Genomic DNA, 19,557 nt, shown 5'->3' with positions numbered 1-19,557 from the left:
ATGGTCCAAAATGATGAAAAACGAGGATATATATTTTTTAAATTAAAAAACGATAGGCTATAACCCATCGTTTAAAAAAAAATAATCAAATCCTCAAAAATGATGAAAAGTGGCGTGCTATAATATGCCGTACGATATGGGCTATAGCCCATGGTCCAAAATGATGAAAAACGAGGATAATTCTTTTTTCAAAAATTCAAAAAACGAGGGGCTATAACCCATCGTTTTTTTCATTTTTTTCAAATCCTCAAAAATGATGAAAAACGGCGTGCTATAGTATGCCGTAAGATATGGGCTATAGCCCATGGTCCAAAATGATGAAAAACGAGGATAATTGTTTTTTCAAAAATTCAAAAAACGAGGGGCTATAACCCATCGTTTTTTTCATTTTTTCATTTTTTTCAAATCCTCAAAAATGATGAAAAACGGCGTGCTATAGTATGCCGTACGATATGGGCTATAGCCCATGGTTCAAAATGATGAAAAACGAGGATTGTTTTTTTTCAAAATTCAAAAAACGATGGGCTATAACCCATCGTTTAAAAAAAAAAAATCAAATCCTCAAAAATGATGAAAAGTGGCGTGCTATAATATGCCGTACGATATGGGCTATAGCCCATGGTCCAAAATGATGAAAAACGAGGATAATTCTTTTTTCAAAAATTCAAAAAACGAGGGGCTATAACCCATCGTTTTTTTCATTTTTTCATTTTTTTCAAATCCTCAAAAACGATGAAAAGCGGCGTGCTATAATATGCCGTACGATATGGGCTATAACCCATGGTCCAAAATGATGAAAAACGAGGATAATTCTTAAAAAAAAAAAAAAAAAAAAAAGCGGCTATAACCCATCGTTTTTTTCATTTTTTCATTTTTTTCAAATCCTCAAAAATGATGAAAAACGGCGTGCTATAGTATGGCGTACGATATGGGCTATAGACCATGGTCCAAAATGATGAAAAACGAGGATATATATTTTTTAAATTAAAAAACGATAGGCTATAACCCATCGTTTAAAAAAAAATAATCAAATCCTCAAAAATGATGAAAAGTGGCGTGCTATAATATGCCGTACGATATGGGCTATAGCCCATGGTCCAAAATGATGAAAAACGAGGATAATTCTTTTTTCAAAAATTCAAAAAACGAGGGGCTATAACCCATCGTTTTTTTCATTTTTTTCAAATCCTCAAAAATGATGAAAAACGGCGTGCTATAGTATGCCGTAAGATATGGGCTATAGCCCATGGTCCAAAATGATGAAAAACGAGGATAATTGTTTTTTCAAAAATTCAAAAAACGAGGGGCTATAACCCATCGTTTTTTTCATTTTTTCATTTTTTTCAAATCCTCAAAAATGATGAAAAACGGCGTGCTATAGTATGCCGTACGATATGGGCTATAGCCCATGGTTCAAAATGATGAAAAACGAGGATTGTTTTTTTTCAAAATTCAAAAAACGATGGGCTATAACCCATCGTTTTTAAAAAAAAAAATTTTTTTTCAAATCCTCAAAAATGATAAAAAACGGCGTGCTATAGTATGCCGTACGATATGGGCTATAGCCCATGGTCCAAAATGATGAACGAGGATAAAAAAAAAATCAAAAATTCAAAAAACGATGGGCTATAACCCATCGTTTTTTTCATTTTTTTCAAATCCTCAAAAATGATGAAAAACGGCGTGCTATAGTATGCCGTAAGATATGGGCTATAGCCCATGGTCCAAAATGATGAAAAACGAGGATAATTGTTTTTTCAAAAATTCAAAAAACGAGGGGCTATAACCCATCGTTTTTTTCATTTTTTCATTTTTTTCAAATCCTCAAAAATGATGAAAAACGGCGTGCTATAGTATGCCGTACGATATGGGCTATAGCCCATGGTTCAAAATGATGAAAAACGAGGATTGTTTTTTTTCAAAATTCAAAAAACGATGGGCTATAACCCATCGTTTTTTAATTTTTTTTTTTTTTTTCAAATCCTCAAAAATGATGAAAAACGGCGTGCTATAGTATGCCGTACGATATGGGCTATAGCCCATGGTCCAAAATGATGAACGAGGATAAAAAAAAAATCAAAAATTCAAAAAACGATGGGCTATAACCCATCGTTTTTTTCATTTTTTTCAAATCCTCAAAAATGATGAAAAGCGGCGTGCTATAATATGCCGTACGATATGGGCTATAGCCCATGGTCCAAAATGATGAAAAACAAGGATAAAAAATTTTCAAAAATTCAAAAAACGATGGGATATAACCCATCGTGTTTTTCATTTTTTTCAAATCCTCAAAAATGATGAAAAACGGCGTGCTATAGTATGCCGTACGATATGGGCTATAGCCCATGGTTCAAAATGATGAAAAACGAGGATTTTGTTTTTCAAAATTCAAAAAACGATGGGCTATAACCCATCGTTTTTTTCATTTTTTTCAAATCCTCAAAAATGATGAAAAACGGCGTGCTATAGTATGCCGTACGATATGGGCTATAGCCCATGGTCCAAAATGATGAAAAACGAGGATAATTTCTTTTTCAAAAATTCAAAAAACGATGGGTATAACCCATCGTGTTTTTCATTTTTTTTCAAATCCTCAAAAATGATGAAAAACGGCGTGCTATAGTATGCCGTGCTATAGTATGCCGTACGATATGGGTCAAAAATGATGTAAAACGAGGATATTCTTTTTTTCAAAAATCCAAAAAACGATGGGCTATAACCCATCGTTTTTTTCATTTTTTCCAAATCCTCAAAAATGATGAAAAACGGCGTGCTATAGTATGCCGTACGATACAGGCTATAGCTCATGGTCCAAAATGATGAAAAACGAGGATAAAAAAATAAAAAAAAATCAAGAAACGATGGGCTATAACCCATCGTTTTTTTATTTTTTTATTTTTTTCAAATCCTCAAAAATGATGAAAAGCGGCGTGCTATAATATGCCGTACGATATGGGTTATAACCCATGGTCCAAAATGATGAAAAACGAGGATAATCTTTTTTTCAAAAATTCAAAAAACGAGGGGCTATAACCCATCGTTTTTTTTATTTTTATTTTTATTTTCAAATCCTCAAAAATGATGAAAAGCGGCGTGCTATAATATGCCGTACGATATGGGCTATAACCCATGGTCCAAAATGATGAAAAACGAGGATAATCTTTTTTTCAAAAATTCAAAAAACGAGGGGCTATAACCCATCGTTTTTTTATTTTTTTATTTTTTTCAAATCCTCAAAAATGATGAAAAACGGCGTGCTATAGTATGCCGTACGATATGGGCTATAGCCCATGGTCCAAAATGATGAACAACGAGGATAAAAAAAAAATCTAAAATTCAAAAAACGATGGGCTATAACCCATCGTTTTTTTCAAATCCTCAAAAATGATGAAAAACGGCGTGCTATAGTATGCCATACGATATGGGCTATAGACCATGGTCCAAAATGATGAAAAACGAGGATATATATTTTTTAAATTAAAAAACGATAGGCTATAACCCATCGTTTAAAAAAAAATAATCAAATCCTCAAAAATGATGAAAAGTGGCGTGCTATAATATGCCGTACGATATGGGCTATAGCCCATGGTCCAAAATGATGAAAAACGAGGATAATTCTTTTTTCAAAAATTCAAAAAACGAGGGGCTATAACCCATCGTTTTTTTCATTTTTTCATTTTTTTCAAATCCTCAAAAACGATGAAAAGCGGCGTGCTATAATATGCCGTACGATATGGGCTATAACCCATGGTCCAAAATGATGAAAAACGAGGATAATTCTTAAAAAAAAAAACAAAAAAAAAAGGGGCTATAACCCATCGTTTTTTTCATTTTTTCATTTTTTTCAAATCCTCAAAAATGATGAAAAACGGCGTGCTATAGTATGGCGTACGATATGGGCTATAAATGATGAAAAACGAGGATTGTTTTTTTTCAAAATTCAAAAAACGATGGGCTATAACCCATCGTTTTTAAAAAAAAAATTTTTTTTTCAAATCCTCAAAAATGATAAAAAACGGCGTGCTATAGTATGCCGTACGATATGGGCTATAGCCCATGGTCCAAAATGATGAACGAGGATAAAAAAAAAATCAAAAATTCAAAAAACGATGGGCTATAACCCATCGTTTTTTTCATTTTTTTCAAATCCTCAAAAATGATGAAAAACGGCGTGCTATAGTATGCCGTAAGATATGGGCTATAGCCCATGGTCCAAAATGATGAAAAACGAGGATAATTGTTTTTTCAAAAATTCAAAAAACGAGGGGCTATAACCCATCGTTTTTTTCATTTTTTCATTTTTTTCAAATCCTCAAAAATGATGAAAAACGGCGTGCTATAGTATGCCGTACGATATGGGCTATAGCCCATGGTTCAAAATGATGAAAAACGAGGATTGTTTTTTTTCAAAATTCAAAAAACGATGGGCTATAACCCATCGTTTTTTAATTTTTTTTTTTTTTTTCAAATCCTCAAAAATGATGAAAAACGGCGTGCTATAGTATGCCGTACGATATGGGCTATAGCCCATGGTCCAAAATGATGAACGAGGATAAAAAAAAAATCAAAAATTCAAAAAACGATGGGCTATAACCCATCGTTTTTTTCATTTTTTTCAAATCCTCAAAAATGATGAAAAGCGGCGTGCTATAATATGCCGTACGATATGGGCTATAGCCCATGGTCCAAAATGATGAAAAACAAGGATAAAAAATTTTCAAAAATTCAAAAAACGATGGGATATAACCCATCGTGTTTTTCATTTTTTTCAAATCCTCAAAAATGATGAAAAACGGCGTGCTATAGTATGCCGTACGATATGGGCTATAGCCCATGGTTCAAAATGATGAAAAACGAGGATTTTGTTTTTCAAAATTCAAAAAACGATGGGCTATAACCCATCGTTTTTTTCATTTTTTTCAAATCCTCAAAAATGATGAAAAACGGCGTGCTATAGTATGCCGTACGATATGGGCTATAGCCCATGGTCCAAAATGATGAAAAACGAGGATAATTTCTTTTTCAAAAATTCAAAAAACGATGGGTATAACCCATCGTGTTTTTCATTTTTTTTCAAATCCTCAAAAATGATGAAAAACGGCGTGCTATAGTATGCCGTGCTATAGTATGCCGTACGATATGGGTCAAAAATGATGTAAAACGAGGATATTCTTTTTTTCAAAAATCCAAAAAACGATGGGCTATAACCCATCGTTTTTTTCATTTTTTCCAAATCCTCAAAAATGATGAAAAACGGCGTGCTATAGTATGCCGTACGATACAGGCTATAGCTCATGGTCCAAAATGATGAAAAACGAGGATAAAAAAATAAAAAAAAATCAAGAAACGATGGGCTATAACCCATCGTTTTTTTATTTTTTTATTTTTTTCAAATCCTCAAAAATGATGAAAAGCGGCGTGCTATAATATGCCGTACGATATGGGTTATAACCCATGGTCCAAAATGATGAAAAACGAGGATAATCTTTTTTTCAAAAATTCAAAAAACGAGGGGCTATAACCCATCGTTTTTTTTATTTTTATTTTTATTTTCAAATCCTCAAAAATGATGAAAAGCGGCGTGCTATAATATGCCGTACGATATGGGCTATAACCCATGGTCCAAAATGATGAAAAACGAGGATAATCTTTTTTTCAAAAATTCAAAAAACGAGGGGCTATAACCCATCGTTTTTTTATTTTTTTATTTTTTTCAAATCCTCAAAAATGATGAAAAACGGCGTGCTATAGTATGCCGTACGATATGGGCTATAGCCCATGGTCCAAAATGATGAACAACGAGGATAAAAAAAAAATCTAAAATTCAAAAAACGATGGGCTATAACCCATCGTTTTTTTCAAATCCTCAAAAATGATGAAAAACGGCGTGCTATAGTATGCCATACGATATGGGCTATAGACCATGGTCCAAAATGATGAAAAACGAGGATATATATTTTTTAAATTAAAAAACGATAGGCTATAACCCATCGTTTAAAAAAAAATAATCAAATCCTCAAAAATGATGAAAAGTGGCGTGCTATAATATGCCGTACGATATGGGCTATAGCCCATGGTCCAAAATGATGAAAAACGAGGATAATTCTTTTTTCAAAAATTCAAAAAACGAGGGGCTATAACCCATCGTTTTTTTCATTTTTTCATTTTTTTCAAATCCTCAAAAACGATGAAAAGCGGCGTGCTATAATATGCCGTACGATATGGGCTATAACCCATGGTCCAAAATGATGAAAAACGAGGATAATTCTTAAAAAAAAAAACAAAAAAAAAAGGGGCTATAACCCATCGTTTTTTTCATTTTTTCATTTTTTTCAAATCCTCAAAAATGATGAAAAACGGCGTGCTATAGTATGGCGTACGATATGGGCTATAGACCATGGTCCAAAATGATGAAAAACGAGGATATATATTTTTTAAATTAAAAAACGATAGGCTATAACCCATCGTTTAAAAAAAAATAATCAAATCCTCAAAAATGATGAAAAGTGGCGTGCTATAATATGCCGTACGATATGGGCTATAGCCCATGGTCCAAAATGATGAAAAACGAGGATAATTGTTTTTTCAAAAATTCAAAAAACGAGGGGCTATAACCCATCGTTTTTTTCATTTTTTCATTTTTTTCAAATCCTCAAAAATGATGAAAAGTGGCGTGCTATAATATGCCGTACGATATGGGCTATAGCCCATGGTCCAAAATGATGAAAAACGAGGATAATTCTTTTTTCAAAAATTCAAAAAACGAGGGGCTATAACCCATCGTTTTTTTCATTTTTTCATTTTTTTCAAATCCTCAAAAATGATGAAAAACGGCGTGCTATAGTATGCCGTACGATATGGGCTATAGCCCATGGTCCAAAATGATGAACGAGGATACAAAAAAATTCTAAAATTCTAAAAACGATGGACTATAACCCATCGTTTTTTTCATTTTTTATTTTTTTCCAAATCCTCACAAATGATGAAAAACGGCGTGCTATAGTATGCCGTACGATATGGGCTATAGCCCATGGTCCAAAATGATGAAAAACGAGGATAATTGTTTTTTCAAAAATTCAAAAAATTAGGGGCTATAACCCATCGTTTTTTTTCATTTTTTCATTTTTTTCAAATCCTCAAAAATGATGAAAAGCGGCATGCTATAATATGCCGTACGATATGGGCTATAGCCCATGGTCAAAAATGATGTAAAACGAGGATATTCTTTTTTTCAAAAATCCAAAAAACGATGGGCTATAACCCATAATAAAAATAAAAAAAATCAAATCCTCAAAAATGATGAAAAGCGGCGTGCTATAATATGCCGTACGATATGGGCTATAACCCATGGTCCAAAATGATGAAAAACGAGGATAATTCTTTTTTCAAAAATAAAAAAAACGAGGGGCTATAACCCATCGTTTTTTTCATTTTTTCATTTTTTTCAAATCCTCAAAAATGATGAAAAACGGCGTGCTATAATATGCCGTACGATATGGGCTATAACCCATGGTCCAAAATGATGAAAAACGAGGATAATTCTTTTTTCAAAAATTAAAAAAACGAGGGGCTATAACCCATCGTTTTTTTCATTTTTTCATTTTTTTCAAATCCTCAAAAATGATGAAAAACGGCGTGCTATAGTATGGCGTACGATATGGGCTATAGACCATGGTCCAAAATGATGAAAAACGAGGATATATATTTTTTTAATTAAAAAACGATAGGCTATAACCCATCGTTTAAAAAAAAAAAATCAAATCCTCAAAAATTATGAAAAGTGGCGTGCTATAATATGCCGTACGATATGGGCTATAGCCCATGGTCCAAAATGATGAAAAACGAGGATAATTCTTTTTTCAAAAATTCAAAAAACGAGGGGCTATAACCCATCGTTTTTTTCATTTTTTTCAAATCCTCAAAAATGATGAAAAACGGCGTGCTATAGTATGCCGTAAGATATGGGCTATAGCCCATGGTCCAAAATGATGAAAAACGAGGATAATTGTTTTTTCAAAAATTCAAAAAACGAGGGGCTATAACCCATCGTTTTTTTTCATTTTTTCATTTTTTTCAAATCCTCAAAAATGATGAAAAGCGGCATGCTATAATATGCCGTACGATATGGGCTATAGCCCATGGTCAAAAATGATGTAAAACGAGGATATTCTTTTTTCCAAAAATCCAAAAAACGATGGGCTATAACCCATAATAAAAATAAAAAAAATCAAATCCTCAAAAATGATGAAAAGCGGCGTGCTATAATATGCCGTACGATATGGGCTATAACCCATGGTCCAAAATGATGAAAAACGAGGATAATTCTTTTTTCAAAAATAAAAAAAACGAGGGGCTATAACCCATCGTTTTTTTTCATTTTTTCATTTTTTTCAAATCCTCAAAAATGATGAAAAACGGCGTGCTATAATATGCCGTACGATATGGGCTATAGCCCATGGTCAAAAATGATGTAAAACGAGGATATTCTTTTTTTCCAAAAATCCAAAAAACGATGGGCTATAACCCATAATAAAAATAAAAAAAATTAAATCCTCAAAAATGATGAAAAGCGGCGTGCTATAATATGCCGTACGATATGGGCTATAACCCATGGTCCAAAATGATGAAAAACGAGGATAATTCTTTTTTCAAAAATTAAAAAAACGAGGGGCTATAACCCATCGTTTTTTTCATTTTTTCATTTTTTTCAAATCCTCAAAAATGATGAAAAACGGCGTGCTATAGTCTGCCGTAAGATATGGGCTATAGCCCATGGTCCAATATGATGAAAAACGAGGATAATTGTTTTTTCAAAAATTCAAAAAACGAGGGGCTATAACCCATAGTTTTTTTCATTTTTTCATTTTTTTCAAATCCTCAAAAATGATGAAAAACGGCGTGCTATAGTATGCCGTACGATATGGGCTATAGCCCACGGTCCAAAATGATGAACAACGAGGATACAAAAAAAATCAAAAATTCAAAAAACGATGGACTATAACCCATCGTTTTTTTCATTTTTTATTTTTTTCCAAATCCTCAAAAATGATGAAAAACGGCGTGCTATAGTATGCCATACGATATGGGCTATAGCCCATGGTCCAAAATGATGAAAAACGAGGATAATTGTTTTTTCAAAAATTCAAAAAACGAGGGGCTATAACCCATCGTTTTTTTTCATTTTTTCATTTTTTTCAAATCCTCAAAAATGATGAAAAGCGGCATGCTATAATATGCCGTACGATATGGGCTATAGCCCATGGTCAAAAATGATGTAAAACGAGGATATTCTTTTTTTCCAAAAATCCAAAAAACGATGGGCTATAACCCATAATAAAAATAAAAAAAATTAAATCCTCAAAAATGATGAAAAGCGGCGTGCTATAATATGCCGTACGATATGGGCTATAACCCATGGTCCAAAATGATGAAAAACGAGGATAATTCTTTTTTCAAAAATTAAAAAAACGAGGGGCTATAACCCATCGTTTTTTTCATTTTTTCATTTTTTTCAAATCCTCAAAAATGATGAAAAGCGGCGTGCTATAATATGCCGTACGATATGGGCTATAACCCATGGTCCAAAATGATGAAAAACGAGGATAATTCTTTAAAAAAAAAAAAAAAAAAAAAAGGGGCTATAACCCATCGTTTTTTTCATTTTTTCATTTTTTTCAAATCCTCAAAAATGATGAAAAACGGCGTGCTATAGTATGGCGTACGATATGGGCTATAGACCATGGTCCAAAATGATGAAAAACGAGGATATATATTTTTTAAATTAAAAAACGATAGGCTATAACCCATCGTTTAAAAAAAAATAATCAAATCCTCAAAAATGATGAAAAGTGGCGTGCTATAATATGCCGTACGATATGGGCTATAGCCCATGGTCCAAAATGATGAAAAACGAGGATAATTCTTTTTTCAAAAATTCAAAAAACGAGGGGCTATAACCCATCGTTTTTTTCATTTTTTTCAAATCCTCAAAAATGATGAAAAACGGCGTGCTATAGTATGCCGTATTCCAAAAATCCAAAAAACGATGGGCTATAACCCATAATAAAAATCAAAAAAATCAAATCCTCAAAAATGATGAAAAGCGGCGTGCTATAATATGCCGTACGATATGGGCTATAACCCATGGTCCAAAATGATGAAAAACGAGGATAATTCTTTTTTCAAAAATTAAAAAAACGAGGGGCTATAACCCATCGTTTTTTTCATTTTTTCATTTTTTTCAAATCCTCAAAAATGATGAAAAACGGCGTGCTATAATATGCCGTACGATATGGGCTATAACCCATGGTCCAAAATGATGAAAAACGAGGATAATTCTTTTTTCAAAAATTAAAAAAACGAGGGGCTATAACCCATCGTTTTTTTCATTTTTTCATTTTTTTCAAATCCTCAAAAATGATGAAAAACGGCGTGCTATAATATGCCGTACGATATGGGCTATAACCCATGGTCCAAAATGATGAAAAACGAGGATAATTCTTTAAAAAAAAAAAAAAAAAAAAAGGGGGCTATAACCCATCGTTTTTTTCATTTTTTCATTTTTTTCAAATCCTCAAAAATGATGAAAAACGGCGTGCTATAGTATGGCGTACGATATGGGCTATAGACCATGGTCCAAAATGATGAAAAACGAGGATATATATTTTTTAAATTAAAAAACGATAGGCTATAACCCATCGTTTAAAAAAAAATAATCAAATCCTCAAAAATGATGAAAAGTGGCGTGCTATAATATGCCGTACGATATGGGCTATAGCCCATGGTCCAAAATGATGAAAAACGAGGATAATTCTTTTTTCAAAAATTCAAAAAACGAGGGGCTATAACCCATCGTTTTTTTCATTTTTTTCAAATCCTCAAAAATGATGAAAAACGGCGTGCTATAGTATGCCGTATTCCAAAAATCCAAAAAACGATGGGCTATAACCCATAATAAAAATCAAAAAAATCAAATCCTCAAAAATGATGAAAAGCGGCGTGCTATAATATGCCGTACGATATGGGCTATAACCCATGGTCCAAAATGATGAAAAACGAGGATAATTCTTTTTTCAAAAATTAAAAAAACGAGGGGCTATAACCCATCGTTTTTTTCATTTTTTCATTTTTTTCAAATCCTCAAAAATGATGAAAAACGGCGTGCTATAATATGCCGTACGATATGGGCTATAACCCATGGTCCAAAATGATGAAAAACGAGGATAATTCTTTTTTCAAAAATTAAAAAAACGAGGGGCTATAACCCATCGTTTTTTTCATTTTTTCATTTTTTTCAAATCCTCAAAAATGATGAAAAACGGCGTGCTATAGTATGGCGTACGATATGGGCTATAGACCATGGTCCAAAATGATGAAAAACGAGGATAATTCTTTTTTCAAAAATTCAAAAAACGAGGGGCTATAACCCATCGTTTTTTTCATTTTTTTCAAATCCTCAAAAATGATGAAAAACGGCGTGCTATAGTATGCCGTAAGATATGGGCTATAGCCCATGGTCCAAAATGATGAAAAACGAGGATAATTCTTTTTTCAAAAATTCAAAAAACGAGGGGCTATAACCCATCGTTTTTTTCATTTTTTTCAAATCCTCAAAAATGATGAAAAACGGCGTGCTATAGTATGCCGTAAGATATGGGCTATAGCCCATGGTCCAAAATGATGAAAAACGAGGATAATTGTTTTTTCAAAAATTCAAAAAACGAGGGGCTATAACCCATCGTTTTTTTCATTTTTTCATTTTTTTCAAATCCTCAAAAATGATGAAAAACGGCGTGCTATAGTATGGCGTACGATATGGGCTATAGACCATGGTCCAAAATGATGAAAAACGAGGATATATATTTTTTTAATTAAAAAACGATAGGCTATAACCCATCGTTTAAAAAAAAAAATCAAATCCTCAAAAATTATGAAAAGTGGCGTGCTATAATATGCCGTACGATATGGGCTATAGCCCATGGTCCAAAATGATGAAAAACGAGGATAATTCTTTTTTCAAAAATTCAAAAAACGAGGGGCTATAACCCATCGTTTTTTTCATTTTTTTCAAATCCTCAAAAATGATGAAAAACGGCGTGCTATAGTCTGCCGTAAGATATGGGCTATAGCCCATGGTCCAAAATGATGAAAAACGAGGATAATTGTTTTTTCAAAAATTCAAAAAACGAGGGGCTATAACCCATCGTTTTTTTCATTTTTTCATTTTTTTCAAATCCTCAAAAATGATGAAAAACGGCGTGCTATAGTATGCCGTACGATATGGGCTATAGCCCATGGTCCAAAATGATGAACAACGAGGATACAAAAAAAATCAAAAATTCAAAAAACGATGGAATATAACCCATCGTTTTTTTTATTTTTTATTTTTTTCCAAATCCTCAAAAATGATGAAAAACGGCGTGCTATAGTATGCCATACGATATGGGCTATAGCCCATGGTCCAAAATGATGAAAAACGAGGATAATTGTTTTTTCAAAAATTCAAAAAACGAGGGGCTATAACCCATCGTTTTTTTTTCATTTTTTCATTTTTTTCGAATCCTCAAAAATGATGAAAAGCGGCATGCTATAATATGCCGTACGATATGGGCTATAACCCATGGTCCAAAATGATGAAAAACGAGGATAATTCTTTAAAAAAAAAAAAAAAAAAAAGGGGCTATAACCCATCGTTTTTTTCATTTTTTCATTTTTTTCAAATCCTCAAAAATGATGAAAAACGGCGTGCTATAGTATGGCGTACGATATGGGCTATAGACCATGGTCCAAAATGATGAAAAACGAGGATATATATTTTTTAAATTAAAAAACGATAGGCTATAACCCATCGTTTAAAAAAAAAAAATCAAATCCTCAAAAATGATGAAAAGTGGCGTGCTATAATATGCCGTACGATATGGGCTATAGCCCATGGTCCAAAATGATGAAAAACGAGGATAATTCTTTTTTCAAAAATTAAAAAAACGAGGGGCTATAACCCATCGTTTTTTTCATTTTTTCATTTTTTTCAAATCCTCAAAAACGATGAAAAGCGGCGTGCTATAATATGCCGTACGATATGGGCTATAACCCATGGTCCAAAATGATGAAAAACGAGGATAATTCTTAAAAAAAAAAAAAAAAAAAAAAGCGGCTATAACCCATCGTTTTTTTCATTTTTTCATTTTTTTCAAATCCTCAAAAATGATGAAAAACGGCGTGCTATAGTATGGCGTACGATATGGGCTATAGACCATGGTCCAAAATGATGAAAAACGAGGATATATATTTTTTAAATTAAAAAACGATAGGCTATAACCCATCGTTTAAAAAAAAATAATCAAATCCTCAAAAATGATGAAAAGTGGCGTGCTATAATATGCCGTACGATATGGGCTATAGCCCATGGTCCAAAATGATGAAAAACGAGGATAATTCTTTTTTCAAAAATTCAAAAAACGAGGGGCTATAACCCATCGTTTTTTTCATTTTTTTCAAATCCTCAAAAATGATGAAAAACGGCGTGCTATAGTATGCCGTAAGATATGGGCTATAGCCCATGGTCCAAAATGATGAAAAACGAGGATAATTGTTTTTTCAAAAATTCAAAAAACGAGGGGCTATAACCCATCGTTTTTTTCATTTTTTCATTTTTTTCAAATCCTCAAAAATGATGAAAAACGGCGTGCTATAGTATGCCGTACGATATGGGCTATAGCCCATGGTTCAAAATGATGAAAAACGAGGATTGTTTTTTTTCAAAATTCAAAAAACGATGGGCTATAACCCATCGTTTAAAAAAAAAAATCAAATCCTCAAAAATTATGAAAAGTGGCGTGCTATAATATGCCGTACGATATGGGCTATAGCCCATGGTCCAAAATGATGAAAAACGAGGATAATTCTTTTTTCAAAAATTCAAAAAACGAGGGGCTATAACCCATCGTTTTTTTCATTTTTTTCAAATCCTCAAAAATGATGAAAAACGGCGTGCTATAGTCTGCCGTAAGATATGGGCTATAGCCCATGGTCCAAAATGATGAAAAACGAGGATAATTGTTTTTTCAAAAATTCAAAAAACGAGGGGCTATAACCCATCGTTTTTTTCATTTTTTCATTTTTTTCAAATCCTCAAAAATGATGAAAAACGGCGTGCTATAGTATGCCGTACGATATGGGCTATAGCCCATGGTCCAAAATGATGAACAACGAGGATACAAAAAAAATCAAAAATTCAAAAAACGATGGAATATAACCCATCGTTTTTTTTATTTTTTTCCAAATCCTCAAAAATGATGAAAAACGGCGTGCTATAGTATGCCATACGATATGGGCTATAGCCCATGGTCCAAAATGATGAAAAACGAGGATAATTGTTTTTTCAAAAATTCAAAAAACGAGGGGCTATAACCCATCGTTTTTTTTTCATTTTTTCATTTTTTTCGAATCCTCAAAAATGATGAAAAGCGGCATGCTATAATATGCCGTACGATATGGGCTATAGCCCATGGTCAAAAATGATGTAAAACGAGGATATTCTTTTTTTCCAAAAATCCAAAAAACGATGGGCTATAACCCATAATTAAAAAAAAAAAAATCAAATCCTCAAAAATGATGAAAAGCGGCGTGCTATAATATGCCGTACGATATGGGCTATAACCCATGGTCCAAAATGATGAAAAACGAGGATAATTCTTTTTTCAAAAATAAAAAAAACGAGGGGCTATAACCCATCGTTTTTTTCATTTTTTCATTTTTTTCAAATCCTCAAAAATGATGAAAAGCGGCGTGCTATAATATGCCGTACGATATGGGCTATAGCCCATGGTCCAAAATGATGAAAAACGAGGATAATTCTTTTTTCAAAAATTCAAAAAACGAGGGGCTATAACCCATCGTTTTTTTCATTTTTTTCAAATCCTCAAAAATGATGAAAAACGGCGTGCTATAGTATGCCGTAAGATATGGGCTATAGCCCATGGTCCAAAATGATGAAAAACGAGGATAATTGTTTTTTCAAAAATTCAAAAAACGAGGGGCTATAACCCATCGTTTTTTTCATTTTTTCATTTTTTTCAAATCCTCAAAAATGATGAAAAACGGCGTGCTATAGTATGCCGTACGATATGGGCTATAGCCCATGGTTCAAAATGATGAAAAACGAGGATTGTTTTTTTTCAAAATTCAAAAAACGATGGGCTATAACCCATCGTTTTTAAAAAAAAATCAAATCCTCAAAAATTATGAAAAGTGGCGTGCTATAATATGCCGTACGATATGGGCTATAGCCCATGGTCCAAAATGATGAAAAACGAGGATAATTCTTTTTTCAAAAATTCAAAAAACGAGGGGCTATAACCCATCGTTTTTTTCATTTTTTTCAAATCCTCAAAAATGATGAAAAACGGCGTGCTATAGTCTGCCGTAAGATATGGGCTATAGCCCATGGTCCAAAATGATGAAAAACGAGGATAATTGTTTTTTCAAAAATTCAAAAAACGAGGGGCTATAACCCATCGTTTTTTTCATTTTTTCATTTTTTTCAAATCCTCAAAAATGATGAAAAACGGCGTGCTATAGTATGCCGTACGATATGGGCTATAGCCCATGGTCCAAAATGATGAACAACGAGGATACAAAAAAAATCAAAAATTCAAAAAACGATGGAATATAACCCATCGTTTTTTTTATTTTTTATTTTTTTCCAAATCCTCAAAAATGATGAAAAACGGCGTGCTATAGTATGCCATACGATATGGGCTATAGCCCATGGTCCAAAATGATGAAAAACGAGGATAATTGTTTTTTCAAAAATTCAAAAAACGAGGGGCTATAACCCATCGTTTTTTTTTCATTTTTTCATTTTTTTCGAATCCTCAAAAATGATGAAAAGCGGCATGCTATAATATGCCGTACGATATGGGCTATAGCCCATGGTCAAAAATGATGTAAAACGAGGATATTCTTTTTTTCCAAAAATCCAAAAAACGATGGGCTATAACCCATAATAAAAAAAAAAAAAATCAAATCCTCAAAAATGATGAAAAGCGGCGTGCTATAATATGCCGTACGATATGGGCTATAACCCATGGTCCAAAATGATGAAAAACGAGGATAATTCTTTTTTCAAAAATAAAAAAAACGAGGGGCTATAACCCATCGTTTTTTTCATTTTTTCATTTTTTTCAAATCCTCAAAAATGATGAAAAGCGGCGTGCTATAATATGCCGTACGATATGGGCTATAACCCATGGTCCAAAATGATGAAAAACGAGGATAATTCTTTAAAAAAAAAAAAAAAAAAAAAGGGGCTATAACCCATCGTTTTTTTCATTTTTTCATTTTTTTCAAATCCTCAAAAATGATGAAAAACGGCGTGCTATAGTATGGCGTACGATATGGGCTATAGACCATGGTCCAAAATGATGAAAAACGAGGATATATATTTTTTAAATTAAAAAACGATAGGCTATAACCCATCGTTTAAAAAAAAAAAATCAAATCCTCAAAAATGATGAAAAGTGGCGTGCTATAATATGCCGTACGATATGGGCTATAGCCCATGGTCCAAAATGATGAAAAACGAGGATAATTCTTTTTTCAAAAATTCAAAAAACGAGGGGCTATAACCCATCGTTTTTTTCATTTTTTTCAAATCCTCAAAAATGATGAAAAACGGCGTGCTATAGTATGCCGTAAGATATGGGCTATAGCCCATGGTCCAAAATGATGAAAAACGAGGATAATTGTTTTTTCAAAAATTCAAAAAACGAGGGGCTATAACCCATCGTTTTTTTCATTTTTTCATTTTTTTCAAATCCTCAAAAATGATGAAAAACGGCGTGCTATAGTATGCCGTACGATATGGGCTATAGCCCATGGTCCAAAATGATGAACGAGGATAAAAAAAAAATCAAAAATTCAAAAAACGATGGGCTATAACCCATCGTTTTTTTTATTTTTTTCAAATCCTCAAAAATGATGAAAAACGGCGTGCTATAGTATGCCGTAAGATATGGGCTATAGCCCATGGTCCAAAATGATGAAAAACGAGGATAATTGTTTTTTCAAAAATTCAAAAAACGAGGGGCTATAACCCATCGTTTTTTTCATTTTTTCATTTTTTTCAAATCCTCAAAAATGATGAAAAACGGCGTGCTATAGTATGCCGTACGATATGGGCTATAGCCCATGGTCCAAAATGATGAACGAGGATAAAAAAAAAATCAAAAATTCAAAAAACGATGGGCTATAACCCATCGTTTTTTTCATTTTTTTCAAATCCTCAAAAATGATGAAAAGCGGCGTGCTATAATATGCCGTACGATATGGGCTATAGCCCATGGTCCAAAATGATGAAAAACAAGGATAAATTTTTTTCAAAAATTCAAAAAACGATGGGATATAACCCATCGTGTTTTTCATTTTTTTCAAATCCTCAAAAATGATGAAAAACGGCGTGCTATAGTATGCCGTACGATATGGGCTATAGCCCATGGTTCAAAATGATGAAAAACGAGGATTTTGTTTTTCAAAATTCAAAAAACGATGGGCTATAACCCATCGTTTTTTTCATTTTTTTCAAATCCTCAAAAATGATGAAAAACGGCGTGCTATAGTATGCCGTACGATATGGGCTATAGCCCATGGTCCAAAATGATGAAAAACGAGGATAATTTCTTTTTCAAAAATTCAAAAAACGATGGGTATAACCCATCGTGTTTTTCATTTTTTTTCAAATCCTCAAAAATGATGAAAAACGGCGTGCTATAGTATGCCGTGCTATAGTATGCCGTACGATATGGGTCAAAAATGATGTAAAACGAGGATATTCTTTTTTTCAAAAATCCAAAAAACGATGGGCTATAACCCATCGTTTTTTTCATTTTTTCCAAATCCTCAAAAATGATGAAAAACGGCGTGCTATAGTATGCCGTACGATACAGGCTATAGCTCATGGTCCAAAATGATGAACAACGAGGATAAAAAAAAAAAAAAAAATCAAGAAACGATGGGCTATAACCCATCGTTTTTTTATTTTTTTATTTTTTTCAAATCCTCAAAAATGATGAAAAGCGGCGTGCTATAATATGCCGTACGATATGGGCTATAACCCATGGTCCAAAATGATGAAAAACGAGGATAATCTTTTTTTCAAAAATTCAAAAAACGAGGGGCTATAACCCATCGTTTTTTTTATTTTTATTTTTATTTTCAAATCCTCAAAAATGATGAAAAGCGGCGTGCTATAATATGCCGTACGATATGGGCTATAACCCATGGTCCAAAATGATGAAAAACGAGGATAATCTTTTTTTCAAAAATTCAAAAAACGAGGGGCTATAACCCATCGTTTTTTTATTTTTTTATTTTTTTCAAATCCTCAAATATGATGAAAAACGGCGTGCTATAGTATGCCGTACGATATGGGCTATAGCCCATGGTCCAAAATGATGAACAACGAGGATAAAAAAAAAATCTAAAATTCAAAAAACGATGGGCTATAACCCATCGTTTTTTTCAAATCCTCAAAAATGATGAAAAACGGCGTGCTATAGTATGCCATACGATATGGGCTATAGACCATGGTCCAAAATGATGAAAAACGAGGATATATATTTTTTAAATTAAAAAACGATAGGCTATAACCCATCGTTTAAAAAAAAAAAATCAAATCCTCAAAAATGATGAAAAGTGGCGTGCTATAATATGCCGTACGATATGGGCTATAGCCCATGGTCCAAAATGATGAAAAACGAGGATAATTCTTTTTTCAAAAATTCAAAAAACGAGGGGCTATAACCCATCGTTTTTTTCATTTTTTCATTTTTTTCAAATCCTCAAAAACGATGAAAAGCGGCGTGCTATAATATGCCGTACGATATGGGCTATAACCCATGGTCCAAAATGATGAAAAACGAGGATAATTCTTAAAAAAAAAAAAAAAAAAAAAGGGGCTATAACCCATCGTTTTTTTCATTTTTTCATTTTTTTCAAATCCTCAAAAATGATGAAAAACGGCGTGCTATAGTATGGCGTACGATATGGGCTATAGACCATGGTCCAAAATGATGAAAAACGAGGATATATATTTTTTAAATTAAAAAACGATAGGCTATAACCCATCGTTTAAAAAAAAATAATCAAATCCTCAAAAATGATGAAAAGTGGCGTGCTATAATATGCCGTACGATATGGGCTATAGCCCATGGTCCAAAATGATGAAAAACGAGGATAATTCTTTTTTCAAAAATTCAAAAAAACGAGGGGCTATAACCCATCGTTTTTTTCATTTTTTTCAAATCCTCAAAAATGATGAAAAACGGCGTGCTATAGTATGCCGTAAGATATGGGCTATAGCCCATGGTCCAAAATGATGAAAAACGAGGATAATTGTTTTTTCAAAAATTCAAAAAACGAGGGGCTATAACCCATCGTTTTTTTCATTTTTTCATTTTTTTCAAATCCTCAAAAATGATGAAAAACGGCGTGCTATAGTATGCCGTACGATATGGGCTATAGCCCATGGTTCAAAATGATGAAAAACGAGGATTGTTT

The sequence above is a fragment of the Protomyctophum parallelum genome (assembly GCF_964188405.1).
Source record: "Protomyctophum parallelum genome assembly, chromosome: 6".
Lineage (NCBI taxonomy): Eukaryota > Metazoa > Chordata > Actinopteri > Myctophiformes > Myctophidae > Protomyctophum > Protomyctophum parallelum.
The sequence above is the reverse complement of the archived record's forward strand: the minus strand, read 5'-3'. Positions refer to the sequence as shown.